This window comes from Canis aureus, chromosome 23, assembly GCF_053574225.1.
Source record: "Canis aureus isolate CA01 chromosome 23, VMU_Caureus_v.1.0, whole genome shotgun sequence".
NCBI lineage: Eukaryota > Metazoa > Chordata > Mammalia > Carnivora > Canidae > Canis > Canis aureus.
This window is the reverse complement of record NC_135633.1, coordinates 35,131,341-35,146,077: the sequence shown is the minus strand read 5'-3', so window position 1 is coordinate 35,146,077 and position 14,737 is coordinate 35,131,341. Positions and strand designations below refer to the sequence as shown.

Below are 14,737 nucleotides of genomic sequence, written 5' to 3'. Positions count from 1 at the left end.
GAACTTTGGAAAGTTATCAGAGTTTAGCTTCCAGACTTGAGTCCTTCCTGACATAAAAATTAGAAGTCCTACTGTTTTTATTCTAAGTAGTGGAGACTGCCAACCCTCCCACACTTCATTCTCCAGAATCTATCCTTTAACGACACCAAGTTGATAAATGGAAGAAAGGAAGATATGAATTGATGCCTGGTAATTTCCAGAAAGCAATGTGATCTAGGCCAAGTGATTAAAAATCTTTTTGTTTAATGGAATTTTTTGGTAGTCCTGTGAAGCTTTTAGACCAATTCTCAGAATAAGGTTTTTATATGCATATAATAAATGTACAAAATTACAGAGAATGACAATTATACTGAAATACAGGAATTAAAATATTAGCATGACTCATACCTTTTGGTATATTCACCAATAAGCAATTATAAAGTTCACTGGAAGGCAATGACTATGTCTTGGTTACTAGTGTGTGAACACACAGTTTTATTGTTAGGAGTTGAATGACTACTAGGGGCAGAGCCATGCTATAGTTAGGCTGACATCTGTAGGTAAGAAGATTGTGATTAAGTGTGATTAAAGGCAAGTCTAAATACTATAATTTCAAATTAGTGAGATGTGTGATATATTTGTAATGATTATAATGTTAAATAAAAATATCTGTCATTTCTCCTGGTGATAAAGTCATGGGCACTGCTCATACTATTGTGATTTATTAGTTACATTCATAGTTTAAGGAAATACTAAATTTCAATTAGAAATAAGTGAAAATAATATGCACTATCTTTATGCATGCAAGTTCATGGACCTTAGAAATCCATCTATATTCCTATTGGTGGTATGTGGACCCCAAATTAAAACTGTCTCTCAGGACTTCCTGTCAGTTGTCCTCTGCCCCTGTCCTCTGTACTAGGCAACTGGGATCTGCTCTTTGAGTCTTCTTTGCTGTCATATAGTTTTGTCTAAATATCTTGGAATATCACTAATACTGGGGTAAATTAACAACATATATAAGAATAAGGAAGCTTGAACTGTCAATTTGGCTTGAGGCTGCAAAATACAGTGATAAAATTTTGCTTTGCTACTCTTGCCATTTTTTGCTTTTTTTTTTTTTTTAAAAAAAGCAATTATTTAGTGGAAGACTCAAGGGGTGGGGAAAGGAAGATAGCAATTGCAGATGTAGCATAAGGACCATACAGCTCATGGTAGCTTTCCAGATGAGTATGAATATGCAGATTTTAGGCATATGATAATCAAAAGACCTGGAGGTTCTTTTCCCAGTCTCCTTATATTTCAGTGCTATTTCCAATGCACATTCTGATGATCCTAATTAGGTTTTTCTTCCATATGTGTTAGAATTTAAATTATGATTGTGTGTGTGTATCATTTATGAATAGGCAAGAATGCCATTTCATCTCATAGATCATCTGATCTTGTCGATACAGCACTGACAGGCAGGGGGTGTCTCACAGTTTCAATATTCAGTGTGTTGTGTTGTCTTTTAAGTTGTGTGACTGAAATGCCTCCACAATTCTGGGCCTCCAAATGGATGCATCTTGGATGTGTAAATGGCTTCTTTCCTCAACTGACATGGACAAAAGAGGGTATCTTCAGATTACCACAGAGGTTAGTTTATTCACTTGTATTTATAAGAGTGTGGTGTCCTGGTCAAATGGGGTACTTATCCTATTAACACACACCCAGTCATATCCCCATAGTGAAACATCTGAACTCTGCTGTGGTGCATCACACCAAGTCAGTAGGATTTGGCCTCTGCTCCTATTTTGTATTTTTTCCCAGCAGTTTCTCACATGGATGCTGAGACTGAGCCACACCACACAGTCTGCAGATCCCCAGACACCCCAGGCCATTTCACACCTCTGTGCTCCCATATGTGTTGTCCCCATTGGCTAGAATGCACTCATGATGCTGTTTTCTGGGGAACTCAAGATTTTGCTCAAATGGCACTTCATTCAATTAAACTTCTTCACAAATCTATTCCTAAAAACTCTAGGAACAGTTAAGTACTTTCTTCTGTGTTCTCACATGACTATGTTTAAACTTTGTATATTGATGCTGTATTTTGTTAGTTCATTCAGCACATGTTTACTGGAGATTTTCTCAGTCATGAACTCAGTCTCTAGGTGATGAATAAGACAGAGGACCCTGACTTCCTGGAGTTTACAGTTCTGTAAACATTCCACAACACTGTATCTTATTTACCAGTTTATTGCCATCAACTCAAATAAGAAACACTATTTTTTTCCTTAATTTCCTCTCAAACCATTCACAAAAATATTTATGTTGTAGTAGGCATTATAGAGGGATCATTTTCATTGCCAAAATTGAAAATACCATAAATTTCAAATTTAGACATCTCCCTCCTTAAAAGTTCTTCTACCACTCCACCACTGGAAACTGATCAAATTTGCCAGTAAGTTCCAGCCTTTTGCCATGCTAGTACCTCTCTTTCCTTCTTCAAGGTACATTCAGGGATCTTTGGGTGGTGCAGTGGTTTAGCACCTGCCTTTGGCCCAGGGCGCAATCCTGGAGACCCAGGATTGAATCCCATGTCGGGCTCCCGGTTCATGGAGCCTGCTTCTCCCTCAGCCTGTGTCTCTGCCTCTCTCTTTCTCTCTGTGTGACTATCATAAATAAATAAAAAAATTTAAAAAAAAGGTACATTCACATCTTACTTTTCACAATAGTTATTGAGAATGATTTTAACTTCCCATTCCCTTATTTGCTTCCAGGCATACTTTTGAGAACTAAAAACTAATTGAGTAACTGCTAAAACAGTGTCATCTGTCCTGGGTCTTACTTATTCTTTAACAATACGGAAGTAGTATAAAAAATAGGAAATCTTATGTTTTACTATCTTATTCACCATAGGTGACGAAACCAGGGTGGAGATATTTTTCCTTCCATTAATGTGATTTGTGTACCTTATCCAAACTTTTAGAAGGCAGAAGTATCTACAATCAAGTTTGGTTTTAAATAATATCAAAAAATTCTGCTGTAATATAATGCTATATATTGATATAGCATCTATGGCTTTATAAAAGATTTTAACTTTTACTGAGAGCCAATAATGAAAGGTTAATAGGCTGTAGAAAGATGAATTTAACTTTGTTATGAGACTGGGACTTACTAAAATCTAGGGTGGGTTTACTGAGTTAGAGCCTAGGTTATCTGTAATAAAATATCTTTCCTAGCAAACTTAGAAGACAGTCCATGTTATACTTTCTTTTCTTGCCATAAATCAACTTCTTCATAGGTCCCTCCTATTCCTTCTGATTTGTTTTTCATTTTTAAAAAGTTTATATTTTAATTCCAGGTAGTTAACATACAGTGTTATATTAGTTTCAGGTATGCAGTATAGTGATTCAACTCTTCCATACGACACCTGGTGCTTATCATAGCACATGTACTTTTTCATCCCCATCACTTATCTACCCCAACCCTCAACTCCACCTCTCTGGTCACCATAGTTTTCTATAATTAAGAGTCTGTTTTTCCTGCTTTCTCTCTCTCTCTCTTTCTCTTCTCTTATTTTTTCCTTATTGCTTGTTTGTTTTGTTTCCTAAATTCTACACATGAGTGAAATCATATGGAATTTGTTTTTCTCTGACTTGCGTAGTATAATACTCCCTAGCTCCATTCATGTTGTAGCAAATAGCAAGATTTCATTCTTTTTTTATGTCTGATACAATATTTCATTGTATACAAATGCCACTTCTTCTTTATCTGTTCATCAGTCAGTGGATACTTAGGCTGTTTCCATGATTTGGCTATTGTGGATGCTGCTGCTATAAACATTGGGGTACAAGTAGCCCTTTAAATTATAATTTTTGTATTCTTTGGGTAAATAATTAGTGGCACAATTGCTAGATCTTAAGAAAGTTCTATTTTTAACTTTATGAGCAAGTTCCATACTGTTTTTCCAGAAGGACTGCCCCAGTGTACATTCCCATCAACAGTACAAGAGGGTCCTTTTTCTCCACATCCTTGCCAACACTTGTTGCTTCTTGTGTTCTTCATTTTAGCCATTCCAAGAGATGTGAGGTGGTCAAATATTGTTAAAATGTCTATATTACCCAAGGCAATATACACATTTAATACAATCCCTATCAAAATGTCAGCAGTTCTTTTCACAGAGGTAGAACAAACAAATCTAAAATTTGTATGGAACCACAAAAGACCCTGAATAGCCAAAGCAACCTTGAGAAGGAAAAGCAGGTGCCACAATTCTAGACGTCAAGGTGTATTACAGAGCAGTGGTGATCAAAACAGTATGCTACTAGCACAAAAATAGGTAAATAGATCAATGGAACAGAATAGAAAACCCAGAAATGAACTCACAACTATATGGTCAATTGATCTTTGACAAAGTAGGAAAAAATATCCAATGGGAAAAAGACAGTTTCTTCAACAAATGGTTTTGGGAGAACTGGGCAGCAATATGCAAAAGAATGAAAATGGACCACTTTCTCACACCATACACAAAAACAAATTCAAAATGGATTGCAGACCTAAATGTGAAACCTGAACAATCCTAGAAGAGAACACAGGCAGTAACCTTTTTGACATTGGCCATAGCAACTTCTTTCTAGATAGGTCTTCTGAGACAAGGGAAACAAAAGCAAAATTAAACTAGTGGAACAACATCAAAATTAAAAGCTTCTGGAGAGTGAGGGAAAAATCAGCAAACCTAGAAGGTGACCTATGCAATGGGAGAAGATATTTGCAAATGATATATCTGATAGAGGGTTAGTAACCAAAATACATAACAAACTTGTAAAAATGGGCAGAAGACGTGAATAGACGTTTTTCCAAAGAAGACATGCAGATGGCCATCAGGGAAATGAATATCAAAATTGCAATGAAACATCATCTCATTCTTTCTGATTTTGCCACAGAAATTTTCTGTGGCGGTGGATGTATTGAGAAAACTTTTTATTATTATTTCAAATTCCTACATGTTTAAGGAAGAATTACTTTCTAATCTTTGTTTGTGGTGGCTAATATTTTCATGATTCTTTAGATGTAGGTTTGGGTTAATTTGAGTGGAATAGATCTCTATGAGCATAGCTCGATTTTTATTTTGTAATTGTTATTGTCATTACTATTAGTATTTGGTATATTTCATTTCAGAAAATTTTTATAGTGTGCTTATATTATTGTAATAAAAATTCATATCATATTTTGTATCTTGATTTGCTCAGTTAATATTTGATGTAGACTTTGAATAGTATTCAAAACCATTTTTTCCCAGCTTTATTAAGAAATAATTGACACATAGCATTGTGTAAATTTAAGGTACATAATGTGATGATTTGATACATTTATAAACTATACCACAGCATTAGCTAACACCTCTATCCCACCACATAATCGCCATTTCTTTTTTTGTAGTGAGACATTTAAGATATATTCTCTTTGCAACTTTCAAGTATGTAATCCGTATTATTGGCTATCATCACTATGCTGTACATTACATCCCCTGAACTTGTTAATCTTTTTTAAAAAAGATCTTTCTTTTATTCTTTTTTAAAAGATTTTATTTATTTATTCATGAAAATACACAGAGAGGAGAGAGAGAGAGAGAGAGAGAGAGAGGCAGAGACACAGGCAGAGGGAAAAGCAGGCTCCATGCAGGGAGCCTGATGCCGGACTTGATCCCGGGTCTCCAGGCTCACGCCCTGGGCTGAAGGCGGTGCTAAACCGCTGAGCCACCTGCGCTGCCCTCTTTTATTTTCTTAATCTCCTTCACCTATTTCACCCACCTCTCACTTCCCTCTGGTAACCACTAGTTTGTTTTCTATAGTTACGTCTTTTGTCTCTTTTTGTTTTGTTCATTTGTTTTATTTTTTAAGTTTTACATATAAGTGAAATTATACAGTATTGGTCTTTCTCTGACTGACTTATTTTGCTTAGCATAGTACCCTCCAGAACCATTCATGTTGTTGCAAATAGCAAGATTTCACTCTTTTTCATGGCTGAGTAATATTCCATCACACACGCACACACACGCATACACACAAACACTTTATGCATTCATCTATGGATGGACACTTGGGCTGCTTACGTATCTTTTCCATTGTAAATAATGCTTCAATAAACATGAGCTGCATATATCTTTTCAAATTAGTGTTTTTGTTTTCTTTGGATACTCAGTAGAGGAATTACTGTATTATGTGATAATTCTATTGGTCATTTTTTGAGGGACCTCTGCACCATTTCCCAGAGTAGCTGCATCAGTTTGCATTCCCACCAGAGGTGCACAAGAATTCCTTTTTCCACATCCTTACCAACACCTGTTGTTTCCTTTAATCATTCTAACACGTGTAAGGTGATATTTCATTATGGTTTTGATATGCACACCCCTGATGATTCCTGAGGTTGAACAGCTTTCCATGTGTCTATTGGGCATCTATAGGTATTTGGAAATATGTCTGTTCTCTGCCTATTTTTAATTGAATTATGTCTGTCTGTTTATGTATGTATGTGTGTCTGTGTTTGGTGTTGATTGTGTAAGTTCTTTATATATTTTGGTTATTAACCCCTCACTGGATATATCATTTGCAAATATATTCTATTCATTAGGTTGCCTTATCTTTTTTTTTGATGGTTTCCTTCTGCCTGTGAAAGCTTTTTATTTTGGTGTAGTCCTAAGTGTTTAATTTTGTTTTTGTTTCCCTTGTCTCAGGAGACACATCTAGAAAAATATTTTTATAGCTAATGTCAAAGAAATTACTGCCTGTATGCTGTTCTAGGAATTTTATGGTTTCTGTTCTCACATTTCAGTTCTTAACCCATTGAGTTTGTTTTTTGTGTATAGTGTAAGAAAGTGGCCCAGTTTCATTCTTTTGCACGTAACTATCCAGTTTTCCCAGCACCATTTGTTGAAGAGACTGTCTTCTTCCCAATGTATATATTGCCTCCTTTGTTATAGATTAATTGATCATAAAAGTGTGGCTTTATTTCTGGACTCTCTATTCTTCTCCATGGATCTATTCTGATTTCTGAGTCTATTTTTGTGCCTGTATCATGCTGTTTTAATAACTATATCTTTGTAGTATATCTTGAAATCTGGAATTGTGATACCTACAATTTTGTTTTCTTTTTTAAGACTACTCTGGCTCTTCAGGGCTTTTGTGGTTCCATTCAAATTTTAGTATTATTTATTCTAGTTTTGTGAAAAATGCTGTTGGTATTTTGATAGGGATTGCATTACAGAATTTGTTAATCTTATAACTGGAAGTTTGTTCCTTTTGACCAATGTCTCTTCATTTTCCCCTCCCCAAGCCTCTGGTAACCACAACTATTTATGATCTGTTTTCTGAGTTTGCCTTTTTTAGATTCCACATATAAACAATATCATATAGTATTTGTCTTTTTCGTGTCTGACTTAATTCACTTAGCATAACACCCTCAAGATTCATCCACATTGTCACAAACAGCAGGATTTCCTACTTTCCCATGGGTGAATAACATTCCATTGTTCATACATACAGCTTCTTTTTTATCCATTTATCTGTTGATGGACACAGGTTGTTTTCATATCTTAGCTATTATGAATGATGCTACAATGAATATGGGGCTGCAGATATGTCTGTAAGATCATACAAAACCCAAATTTTTAATGACTGCATAATACTTCATTAAATTGATATCAGTGTTCACATTACCATTTCCCCAGGGAAGGTTGCTTATTTTCATTTTAAAAATAAGTATAAATACTTATGTGATTAATTGTTACTTGGATTTGATTCGTTCATGTTTTAAATTCCTAAGGATGCAATTGCTGTCAATAAAATAATTTTTTTAAGTTTTTGATTTCTTAAGTTTCCCAAAGATTTAAGGCAGTATACAATTCTACCAGTTAAATAGAAAAATTACTGTTTTATTGCTCACCAGCCTGTTATATGTAAAATCACTAAAGACACATATGAAAGATGTTACCTCTTTGTTACTACAAGGAGTTAATTACTATATTGCTATAATTGGAGTTATGTTATTACATTTTTATATATTGGTTATTAGTTGCTTTTTCTCTTTTGCAAATTACTTATTTTGCGCCTTCTGATTTTTTAATATATTATAGTCTTAGTGATTTTTTACTTTAAGGATTTTATATATAATAAAGTTATTTCCCTGGATTATAGTTCTTACAATTTTATTTTCTTTTTAATCCTTTTAATATTTGCTGCTGACACTCAAAATTTTTAAAATCTTCATCAGATCTGTAGATCCTTTCTCATATGCTAGAAGTTAGAAGACTGGAGTAAATGTTCTCGACATCCAACCTTTCAATTTTGCAAGTTTTGGGGTTTATGATTTTATCATGGAGAATCAGCTTACATTTTTTGGAAATATGCCTTCAGATAGTGTGTCTTAGTGGGTATTACCTACTATTCATATTTCAGAGCATCAGTTTCATAGAGAATACAGAACTTAAATTTTATATTAAAATGCTAAGAAGCACACTAAAAGCCCCAAACAATGGCAAAGATTCAATACATAATTTAAGATAATTTTATATAAAAATAATTGAAAAAGTAACTGTGATTTCAAACTGTTTGGCCATGTGCTTTATTACTATACTTCACAGTGGCTAAGAAAACACAGCTAGGTTGTCTATTCTGGTTCTAAAACCTATAGGCTTCTTCTATACCTTTTTGCTTTAGTGATCAGAGAACTCTATTATCATTGTTATAGTAACATGGATTCAATAATAATTAAAATTTATTGAGAGCCTATGATGTGCTTTCTACTCTTCTAGGTGCTGGTGATACAAATAGATAAATCTGCTGGAGTTTACATATGAAGGAATTGCATAGTATAATAAGAAAAGTTGTGATAACTACTTTGAAATCCCCTCACCTTTTTTTTAAATAAGGAAGACCATAGAAAAATATTGTGGCAAGGAGAAACAATTTAAATAAATATAACTGTGTTCCTTAATATAGTAGTTGGAAAATTTTGATGCTGATGAAAGAAACCCCAAAATAAAAAAATCCCCAAAGTTATTTCTTTGAACAGAGAAGAATCCATGGACTCTTGAAATTCATTACTTCTTTGCAGCCTGGGAATGGCTTTAACTCTTAGGGGTAAAGGTTCTATCTAATATATTTTCTAATCAACCCTCTACATTCCAGTAAAATGAATTAAATGAAAATGTAGCTTCTCACTTTCAATAAGCTATAAATAAAAACTTCAATCTACATGTCAGCTCAAGTTTCTAACTCATGTTTTCTTCAAGATATCTACATATCATTAAGGGCTCTGACCTCAGAGTCTGCTATATAACTTGGGCTAACATTTTGAACATCATTGCTGGGGAAATGTGAGATAGTCCACTAGAGAGGGTGGAAGGAATTAATTTGGGCCAACCAAAGTCGTGGATGAGCCTGTTCTCACTGGCTGGGACAAGGACTTCCTTCTCAGTTGTATCTGTTCTCTCTTTTCTTTCTGTCTTTTTAGCAAGGAGACTGTCTTAGGGATCTTCAAGATGCATGAAAGCAAAAGTTACTCAAAGTAAATCAAGAAAAAGACAATGACCAGAAGGATTCAAGGAAGACCCCCAGAACTCAATCATGGAAACACAATTGAGGAGTTCCTAGCTTTCCAGTTTCTCTTTTATACTTGTCCTGCTTTGATGCTTGTTCTCACCCCTCCCACCCCACCCCGACCTCCCAGGTTTATGGTGGTATAATTGACAAAATTATAATATATTTAAAGCATACGTCATTGTAATTTGAGATTCCTATGCCTTGTGAAAGGATTTCTCCAACAAGTTTCTGCACATCAAGGTTCACATCAATTGAAATAAACTTTCCAAATACAGATATGTGTATGTGCAGTAGTTTAAATTCCATTCTCCCAAAGTCTTTTGATGGCAAGTGGTAGCTGTATTAGGTAATATGTACCTAGTGTTTTCTGCATGCCAGGCCCTTATGCCAAGTGCTTTGGAAACTTCTTCAAATCTCATAAACCTATGTGGAAGTTACTATTTTCTCTATTTTAGAATTGAAAGGTTATGTGACTTATTCAAGGTCACACAGCTAGTAATGTTAAATAATTGAGATTTGAACTTAAGCAGTCTGGCTCTAGAGTCTATAGTCTTAACCATCATGCTCTCAAATGGTGCTAATGGAAGGTTTTCTGACATTTCCAAATGTACTTGGTTTTATTGTTGTACATGGAAATGCAGGCTATTCAATTGGGTGCCAGTCCTACGTGCATCATGATGGAACTTCACAAAACTGACATTTAATGTCAATGCAAATCAATCTGTCACACAATGACATTGTGTTTGAGGCAGAGATAAAACGTTATTGTGTGTGACTTTGTTGAGTATCATTCATCCTTTTATTTATAGCAAATTGTTGATTTAAAATTATTCAACACCGGGATCCCTGGGTGGCGCAGCGGTTTGGCGCCTGCCTTTGGCCCAGGGCGCGATCCTGGAGACCTGGGATCGAATCCCACATCGGGCTCCCGGTGCATGGAGCCTGCTTCTCCCTCTGCCTGTGTCTCTGCGCCTCTCTCTCTCTCTCTGTGACTATCATAAATAAATAAAAATTAAAAAAAAAATAAAATTATTCAACACCTATTTATGAGAAATTGGTAAAGTCAATTAATAATAATAAATTGAAAGCTGGAGATCACTTCTTTTTCATCTAACATGGAAGACAAGGAGTAGTTTGAAATAAGTCCCTTATAATGAATCATTTTGCCATTCCTATGTAATTTCAATGCAATCCAGAATAAATATGACTTCATTCTGGAACTGGGGCAATGTCAATGACCAAGGAGCATCAAAACTACTGAATATTTTTATTTCTGTGTACATATGTGTATCCACCAACCATACTGAAATTCAGAAGGCAGTATGGTAGAATGTGAATTAGGTAGACTTTAGAGCCAGACAGATTTTAATTCAAATCTTAATTATAATGAAAACTCTCAGGAATTGATAATTTTGTGATTTCACTTTCCTTTCTTCATCTGGAAAATGGTAATTGTTGTGAAGATTAAAAAAGGAAATGATCTTTCCATTAGAGCAGTAACTGTTAGAAGATTATTTAGCCTTCCTTGACTTCCTTATTTATAAAATGGAAACATTAATGTCTATTTTTCTAGGTGATTGTGATGATTTAATGAGAAATATAGGTAATGGGCCCAAATTTCATTAATTCCAACCTAGTAGGTACTCAAATACCTGATTTCTTTTCTTCATCCTCATTTCTGAACTTCTGAACAGTCACCTGTCTTTTGATGAAACTGTTTTCTGAAATATTCAGGTTACTTATATATGGAACAATATATTTGAACAAGTGAGTTGCTATGAGAATTCAGGAAGATAAAAAATAAGGTATATAGGCCAATTATAGAATTAATGCAAAATCATTCTAAGCATTTCACAGCAATTCAGAATCTCTTTCCAACTCGTCTGTAATCAGATCATCTGGTGTCCTAACTTGGAGAAGCCTAGCTTCAAAGCTTCACTCCTTGTGTACCTCATTGCAGCCACCACTGACTTTAGTAGTTCCATAACTGAATTTGCTACAAGATTGATTTCCCATCATGTGCTATTCTTATTGCTCATTTCCTACTTCAAGTCTTGCATTCGATTACAGGAAGTCTAGGGATGTTAGTTTTCTTACTTCTACATTAGGAGGTAAAACTTTTAATGTAAAAAAAATTGCCAAAATTTTGGAAAGTGTTCAAAATGGTGATTATCCACAAATGATGCATGTTCAACCTTCCATAATTAATGTAGGTATTCTCCTATGACTGGATATTAAAGTTGTTTCTGAATCTTTACTTTTTAAAATAATGTTGTGCTGAATATTGGTTATAAGTTGGCTTTAAAAATTCTTTGAGAGTAGAGTAGTATTGTTGAGTAAAACCTTGCTGTGATTCTTACCATTGGTAGAATAGTCCCATGAAGTTGTTAATACTCCTGACATTTGTGGTTTTATGTTCGCTTCACCATTATCTTGAGCATTATCAGTTAAAATGTTTTTTAGAGAGTGTCGATTTTATAGCTAATTTGCATTTCCACAATGACTAGTAATATTAACATATTCTCACTTTGATTACTGGTTTTATTCCTTTCAGGATTTTATTTTGTGTGAATTCTTTATCTATATACTGTGTTTGTAATTCTATTGGAGTTTTAGTTTTCTTCATAATGATTTGTAAGAAGTTTTACATAGCAAGATTATGAAAATTTGTCTAATTTCATTAGGCTTTAAGTTGGTTGTCTTGGTACTATTTATTGAATTGTCTTTGATTTATTCATTCATTTAGGATCTCTCCTCTGTAATGTAAATAAAATGGGTATTTTAGGCTATCTTTATTTTAAAAATAATCTATACATTGATTATTCATTGCTAATCTATATAAAAAAATTTTGAATTGTTCTCACTTTTTTTATCCTATCAGGTAAACTCTAGAATCACTTTGACATATTAGTGATTTTGCATCTAAATAGGGAAATATATGTCTCTCATTTACTTTCTTCCTGTTATTATGATAACAGATAACTTGCTTTGAGCATCAAGGTTAAATGCAGTCCTTTTTCTACCATGTACTTTGATCCATGTGTCTATACATATCTATCATTTTATATTGATTTTGTATGAGATGAGTCTAAGCCAAGCTGAGTCAGTATTATATCAGAGCAGGAAAGCAGAAAGCCTATCTAACATTGGGCGCATGCCAATCTTCTTGAGGCAAAATTCTTGGAAATGGCTTGGTAGTGTGTCTGTACCATATACATTTTGCCTTCCTTTCTTTAACCCATGAAAAAGTCATTTTACATCCGGAGGAGCAGATCCTACACTTGTTCACTAGATTATATTTTCTTTTGCCTGTTTGAAGTGTAGAAAGTGCAAAATAAAAATACCCATTACAATACAAACTGAGTTTTTTTTAAAGATTTTATTTATTTATTTATGAGAGACACACACAGAGAGAGAGAGAGGCAGAGACACAGGCAGAGGGAGAAGCAGGCTCCATGCAGGGAGTCTGATGCGGGACTTGATCCCGGACTCCATCCCGGGATTCCAGGATCACGCCCTTGGCCGAAGGCAGGCCCTAAACTGCTGAGCCACCCAGGGATCCCCCAAACTGAGTTTTATTGACTTATGCCATTGACAGAGAACACCAAACATACAATTCTTAAATGACATCTTGTTAGGGGAAATCAGGTATCAGAAGTAGGGTAAGTCCTTAGGTTTGTTGAACTTAAAGGTAGAATCAATTTAAGTGACATGAGATTTTGAATATCATTGAATAACTGATGAAGATAGTTCTTTAGGTTCTCAGTATTGCATGACCAATGGAATTTGTTGTATAGGTTCTCAGACCTCTATCCTTTGGTCATTCTCGAGTGAGGCCAGAGGGTCAGTCTTAAAATCAGTGTATGCCAGATTTACACTACAGTCCTGATTTCTAGGTGACGTCCTTAACTCACAGCAGTTCAGAGTCAAACAAGGGTTTGCCCTACTTGCTTCTTTTGTCAGATGATTAAGTGGTAGGATCATCTGATGTGACAGTGGATGTGCAGCAGTATTTGCAACTCATGAGAAGCCACACTTGACAACTGCTATATACACCAAGAATCAGAGCCCGAATGCTTTGGAATCATGATCCCTAAATACCAAAATCTATAAAGAAAACACATCGCACACTCCCCCTTCCCCCTCTCCCCCCACACTCCCTTTTGATCTGTTTTGGACAGTCAGGAGTCATCACCTTCAGTTGGATGAATTGTTCTACCTGACCAATTATAGTTAACCAAATTCAATATGAAGTATTTAAAATTACACAGGTACCATCATGGCTAGCTAATAGATGTGAAAGCTATTTAATTATTTATTTTATTTGTGCTAAATAGTTTTAGACCTGCTTTCTAAGGCATGAACATTAGATACTAGGAAAATATCATTTATAATTTTGATCTAGTGATAAATTTCTGACCACCTTTTCTAATTCCGTGACCTTTATTGTAGAAATTGTTGCTCACTTGGTGCATATAAAATGTGGATCAGTAATTAATCTAATTCTCCAGAATAGCTTATAGTAGCTTTGTTTTGAAAATTTTGGGAATGCACTTAAATGAGACCTAAAGCACAGAGGTATGGTGATCATGAGTACCTGAAACTTTTGACTAATTACCAGTATAGACAAGTAGAATTTTGTTATAGTAAACAAGTAAGGGTTTGAGGGCCACATAAGACAGGACCTGTTGGAACACAAATTTTGTTGTGGAAGTAGATGGTTAATGTAATAAGAGTGCCAGTTATCTCTTATTTTGAGAAGAGAGTTTTTCTCTAGATATTGTTGAATGATTCCTGTAAGGATGTTGGAGAATCTCTGAGGAGATTCTCTATATTATGAAAACATAGCCTCACTGTTCATTCCCATTCTTGCTGGCTTTTTGGCTTCTGTTGAGAACACTGTAATAATATTTATAAAAATCTTTTTTACTGTTAGACAGTCAAGTCCAATTTTTACATGACTGTATATTATAGTTGATATCATGGTTATATATGAGGTACTAGAAATGTTCTGTGGATGACTCTGAGTATTTAAGTAAATAGTGATTAAATTTTTATCTGATGTACTGAGAGTGTATGGCAAACCCAAGTAACTGTGGTTTAGGGTCATTGTTGTCAAAATCTGTAAGAATCTTATGATATAGCATAATGTAGAGACTTGCTGAATCACCATT

At 34.7% G+C, this 14,737-nt stretch overlaps 1 long non-coding RNA gene across 3 annotated transcripts in view; it reads left to right on the top strand.

The window, feature by feature from the left end:
* The window catches only part of LOC144294975 (uncharacterized), a 46,082-nt gene extending 36,351 nt beyond the window's left edge, over positions 1–9,731 (top strand). For all 3 annotated transcript variants that reach the window (XR_013362312.1, XR_013362311.1, XR_013362313.1), the window contains one exon: positions 9,475–9,731. This is a non-coding gene — a long non-coding RNA (uncharacterized LOC144294975). The remainder of the gene's footprint in view (positions 1–9,474) is intronic.
* Positions 9,732–14,737: the final 5,006 nt, after the last annotated feature.